The sequence below is a fragment of the Topomyia yanbarensis genome, chromosome 3, assembly GCF_030247195.1.
Source record: "Topomyia yanbarensis strain Yona2022 chromosome 3, ASM3024719v1, whole genome shotgun sequence".
NCBI classification, from domain to species: Eukaryota; Metazoa; Arthropoda; class Insecta; order Diptera; family Culicidae; genus Topomyia; species Topomyia yanbarensis.
In genome coordinates, this window is record NC_080672.1 from 351,425,317 (window position 1) to 351,431,601 (window position 6,285).

General features: G+C 34.2%; 1 long non-coding RNA gene across 1 annotated transcript; it reads left to right on the forward strand.

The window, feature by feature from the left end:
* The first annotated feature begins 204 nt into the window (after nucleotides 1–204).
* LOC131691859 (uncharacterized) lies at nucleotides 205–854 on the forward strand. Its single transcript, XR_009305867.1, has 3 exons — nucleotides 205–526; nucleotides 595–673; nucleotides 728–854. It is a non-coding gene; the product is annotated as an uncharacterized LOC131691859 (long non-coding RNA).
* The last annotated feature ends 5,431 nt before the right edge of the window (nucleotides 855–6,285 follow it).

Below are 6,285 nucleotides of genomic sequence, written 5' to 3' on the forward strand. Positions count from 1 at the left end.
CTAACATGCTCAAAACAAGGATAGCTGCACACCGCTCAAACATAAAAAAGCTCAACTTACTCAGGGAAGCAGGACACACCAGTGAAGACATCCAGATAGTCGAACTAAAACAAAAAACAGCTCTCCTCGAACACAGCATTACACATCATCATAACTTCGATGTAAACAAGGTGAAGATACTCGATCAACATAACCGAACGACAGCTCTTCCTATATTGGAAATGTGTCATATCATCAACCAGCAAAAAACTGTAAACAAACGCACAGATACCGACGGACTTAGTTGTATATATGCAGGAATTCTACAAACACTACATAATAGAAACTATAAAACTGACAACACTTACACTACCGATACTACCATACGCACGATTATAGCAAACACTCAACAACCGTCAAGTTCAGTACAGTTACCAGATCGAATATAGCGCTTTTTCCCTCGTTCTCTACCCGCGAAACAGAATCGTTTCAAACGCAGAAAAATTTCAAAAAATACAGTAGGTGCATGAATATGCGAACAATAGCAGTGAGTAGATATATCTTAGCAAATTAAACACAGAATATATTTTTTCTTTCAATTCTTGACCAAAATAGCTATTAGATGACGCGTATACATTAGGACAGTTCATGTTTTACCACAACATTACACTTTACAAGAAAACACAAAGTTTTTGTAAGTAAAATTATTTATGTACTTCAGTAACTACCAAGAGCTATACATTTTTAGAATCCTTGATAAAGGTGGAATAAATCCATTGAAACGTTGGAAGTAAAAGCAATATTGTTGTTTTCGCTGTCTAATTTATGACTGATTAGCCGAAAAAACTCCTGATAATAGAAGCTCGACAGTCAAGAAGACATTCATAAAAATATTTCCGTTACACGAAAAATACGGAAAGTTAGATTTTTGTAACATTATGTCTTAAAATCCTGTATTTCCCATCACTATTAGCCTCTACGTTGCAAATCATATTCGCCAGAATACGAGAAGTTGTGGTTCTAGGGCATTTCATCACTCATATTGTAATGCAATAACAGAGATATTTATTCTTCAATCAAATTGTATCAAATGTACCTAATTGAACGTAACAAATCCTGCAGTAAAAAGTAAAAAAAATACGAGAAGCTGTACTATTTGATAAATTAATGTGGTTTCTAGACCAAATGTCAAAAAATCTGATGTTTCTGAATTTTACCGATAACGAATCTATTTCCTCTTTTTTTCTAAAAATTTTCCACGCTCAACTATATACATTTAATAAATATTGATTGAAGAATAACAGAGATATATGCGCGAGAAAATGATAAAATTTGATATAAATGACAACATGTCCTAGAATCCCAGCTTCTCGTACTCTGAACAGGTAGCAAATATACTATTCGATTGCTGAGATTTATGCACTTTACATTAGAAAAACTTCAAAATATGTATGATTTAAAGCATAGAGCAGATTGGTTATTAAGAATATGTGATTTTTGGGATAAAATATCCAAAAACTCCAACTTTCCATTTTCTCGAGAAACGTAAATATTATCTATTGAAATGACAAAAATGTTCTCTTCAAAAAAAATATAAACTCCTAATGCTACTTCAAAAGTTTTAGCACTTCATATATTCTTGCCTTTCTCACATTTTCCAACAGTACCAATCAGAGCATAAAAAGTTGACATCCCTGCGTGAACTTGAAAGTGAAACAAAATTCAATTCCTGCCCGCCGCGACGAATAAAATGTTTGGTTCGTTTACCTCGCCATTCGTTCTCCCGACACAGCACATTCAGGTTTGGATATGTTCAGTTTCAAAAGTAAACTGAATTTTGTTTCTATGCTAACTCTGAGCAAAAGTGCACCAGATACCGATTACACAGCTCACTTATGCTCGAAAATGTGAGAATATGCCAACTTCTGCCTTCCAACTATCCACATAATAACAAATGAATGTTTTTGTTGGTGAAGGAACTTTTATTTCCTCTGCACTCAAGCAGTCGATTCTGCATGAAATTTCATTTTAACAAATGAGAGAGGCGGTGAATCTGAATGTTGGATTCGGTAAATGCAAGTAGAAATAGGTAACTGATGTTGAAATTTCGAAGCACTGGTACCAATGTCAAAAACTTCTACTTCCCATTAAAGATCGGCCCATATCAGATCTTCTTTCTGATCAAAGATAATTCGCCAAGTATCCTAAACAAATCGGACAAACTGACGTGGGAATATTCAGCAGTAACAGATATCTAGAAAGTGCACATAGAAAACCTCAGAATGGTGATATTCTGTATAAAACAAGAAGACGACGTTACTAGCAACAAGTCCTTTACGAACGACTACCACGTCTACATGCCCGCTCACAAAGTTAGGATCGACGGTGTGTTCAGCGCTTCGAGTTTGTTGCTGCAGAGAGTGAATATTTTAAATGGTAATTAAACAGAACGGGACAAAATTACAAATACCTTCAAATCTCTAAATATAATTTATCCAAATATAATCGTTCGAGATATGGCGTACACAAAGCCGAAGCAAACTGCATCTGGTCTTAGAAATTGGAGTTTAAACAAGGAGTTTGTTGTGCCAAAACCAAAAATCTCAGGAAAACCACCTACCTTTGACTGTGGTCTGTTTATGTTTTTATAAAGCTGAGAGACCGAGCGATAAAAATTTGCCATAATTTTTGCCACATTTTAATTAGAAATCTTTGTAGTTCAAAAGCTCTTATCGTGCAACTCAAACACGTGCGCTATTTATATTCTGATCCGCTTCACATTTGAGAATAAGAATTTTAATGGAACAAACTAAACTGTATCGTACTCCCTTAGTGCCTTTAGTGAAGTCTCAATTTTACGCCTCTTTGGCTATCTTTTTCAATTTGGGCTTCAAATAATATTTTAGTGTGGAACCTGGAAATGGCACACCTAGTTTGACTTATTGTATGACTTATCCTTACAAAGTTTATGTAGCAGATGAAGATATCAGTGCACTTGATGGGAGCTAACACAGCCAAGCACATATGAGAGAATAAAAATATACAAAACTTATTAATTTAGTACAACGATAAGTTAAATACAAAAAGAGCTACAAGATTCAGAATTGGGAAAGATACAAAACTTATATTGAGAATAATTTTAATCATGACCTTGATTTATAAAATAAAGCTGACATTGATACGGCATTACAAAATTTAAGTAATTCTATAGTTGATGCTAGAAATTTATCAGTATCAACAACACAGAAAATATTTAAAACTCCTATTATTGACGACGATCTTCCACTTCTGATTCGCTTGAAGAATGTTCGAAGACGTCAATATCAACGTTCTCGTGATCCTGCTATGAAATGTATCTATTAGGATCTACAAAAAGAAATTAAACATAGGTTCACACTCTTAAGAAATGAAAATTTCGCGAAAGAGGTTAAACAGATCAAGCCAAATTCTAAGCCTTTCTGGAAACATTCTAAGATTCTTAAGAAACCTCAGAAACCAATTCCAGCTTTGAAGGAAGGTGACCACATACTTCTTTCAAACGAAGAAAAAGCTCAGAAACTTGCTCAGCAGTTTGAAAGCGTCCATAATTTTAATCTTAACGTTGTGAGTCCTATTGAAGCAGAAGTTTTACAAAAATATGAAAACGTTTCAAATCAAGTATTGTTTCTAGACGATATTGTTGAAACAAACTATGATGAGTTAAAATCCATCATGAAAAAGTTAAAAAATATGAAAGTTCCAGGTTATGATGGAATTTTCAACATTCTTCTTAAAAACCTTCCCGAAATCACCATGAGATACTTGGTCAAAATATTCAACAAATGTTTTGAATTAGCATACTTCCCTGAAAGATGGAAAAATGCCGAGGTTATTCCTATTTTGAAGCCAGATAAAAACCCAGCAGAAGCATCTACCTGTCGACCAATTAGTTTACTCTCTTCTATCAGTAAATTATTTGAAAGAATCATCCTAACTAGAATAATGTCACATATCAATGAGAATTCTATTTTTCTTCCTGAGCAGTTTGGATTTCGTATTGGACATTCAACTACTCATCAACTTGTGAGAATAACTAACATAATAAAGACAAATATCTCAGAGGGTTATTCCACAGCAGTTGCTCTTCTAGGCATGGAAAAAGTTTTCGACAGTGTTTGGCATAAAGGATTAATTGCCAAAATGTGGGATTTAAATTTTCCAATTTACATAATAAAGATAATTAAAAATTATATCACTAACCGTACCCTACAGGTTACGGTAGATCAAAATTGTAAATCTAATAAGCTACCCGTTAAAGAAGGCGTCCCTCAAGGATCAAGCGTCGCACCAATTCTATACAATATTTTTACCTCTGATCTTCCAAATCTACCTACAGGCTGTAAAAAGTCACTTTTCCGTGATGATACTAGCATCTCAGCCACTGGTAGGAGTCTTCGGCTTATCTGCAGTCGACTGCAACGAAACTTGAATATTTTCAATTATTACCTGAAAAAATGAAAAATTTCCACTAATGCAGCAAAAACACAATTGATTGTGTTTCCGTATAAGCCAAGAGCTTCTTCTCTTAAGCCAAATAATAACCATATTATTAAATTTAATGGTTTGAATTTAACGTGGTCAGATAAAGTTAAATACTTGGGTTTGATTTACAATAAAAAACTCACTTTTAAGGATCACATTGAAGGAATCCAAACAAAATGCATCAATTATATAAAACGTTTTTAATTTATAAACAAATATGTAGACCGGCAATGCTATACGCCGTGCCAATCTGGGCAAGTTGTTGTGCTACTAGGAAGAAAACGCTCCAAAGGATTCAGAATAAAATTCTGAAAATGATTTTGAAGCATCCTCCCTGGTTTAGCATAAATGAGTTGCACAGACTCGCAAACATAGAAACATTAGAAATTATGACGAACAGTATTATAAGTAACTTCCGACAAAAATCGTTGCAATCTTCAATTGCAACGATTAGCTCTCTTTATAGTTTATAACATAGTTTATAAGATTTGTTTAGCTCCTTATTCACAAGACAAGTAGGTTTAAAACATCCTACTGAAAAAATACTTAACTGCGAAAGCATATTATAACTTAATAATAATTAACTGAGTCATGTAAACAATAGCGATGAAAAGTCACCACTTGCGGCTGAACCCCCAATATACTAAAATTTGAAATGTAATGCAAACAAAACAATATAATCAAATAGAAAATAATATATAAAAAAGCTACAAGATTCATGCTATATAGCATGATTGGAGATCGTCGGATTCTGGGTCCACTCAGACAAAACAATGCGTATTTCCATCGCATATTGAACACCCCACTTTGGTCAAATTAATATATAAACAGATAATTACATCTTTCTCAGTCATTACTTTAAGCAAACGATTTTTTTGACATAGAAAATGTGAAAAATATTGTAATGAAACTATGAAAGGCTTACGCAGGTACAATTTCGCAATTAGTTAATGAATTTTAATAATTTATTTTGTGATATTTTGTTGACTTATATGCAGGACAGTTATGAGAATATTTGTATAAAATTTTATTATCGTTAATATAAATCTTATCTCATTTACGCCTATTTAACAAGCATCTCTAGTTTTCATACTTTTTTTTTCGCGATCTCCCTTATTTATTTCCGGTATTAATTTCCAAAAATCTCTAAAAAAAAATCGTTAAGATAAATTCGCTTTAGTTCGAATACTCTAACTAGGATTTGTTCCTGAGATTCATGGAAAATATTCACTCCATTCGGAAGATTTGCATGGCCCTCCCCTTACGCACTCAAACTGTTCTTTGGATCAGAACAAACAACATCAACGACTTCCATCTCGAGGCACAAGTCAGGCATGTCAAACAAATCAGCCGACTGCTTGACGCTGGAAAATAGCGCAAAATCCGTTATGTCATAATGTCGATCTCTCCTCCGTCTGACCATTGTTATTCAAATTAGGAGTTCCGTTTTGCTTGACGTTTTTTTTCATTTGTACAAATTTTGCGCGCGCGCATACGCGCAAAAAATATGCAAATCAGACGTCCTTAATTTGCTGTCGTGCGCACGCTAGGGGGAAAAAGGGTTTGCTTCAACTCGAATGAAAGTAAAAGTGGGAATCCTCTCGGGCAACGGGGAAGCTGCCTAAAATGGATGAATGGATGGCAGCTGATTTTGTTGTTTTTCCTCCATAGCGCACGGTTCAGTTTGCAAACTGTGCTATACTGCTAGTTTGGAAGGATTAACGTTTGGTAGAGTGACTGAAGTTTGCTCCGAGAAAAATATGCAAATTAATGTCAGGATGTGTG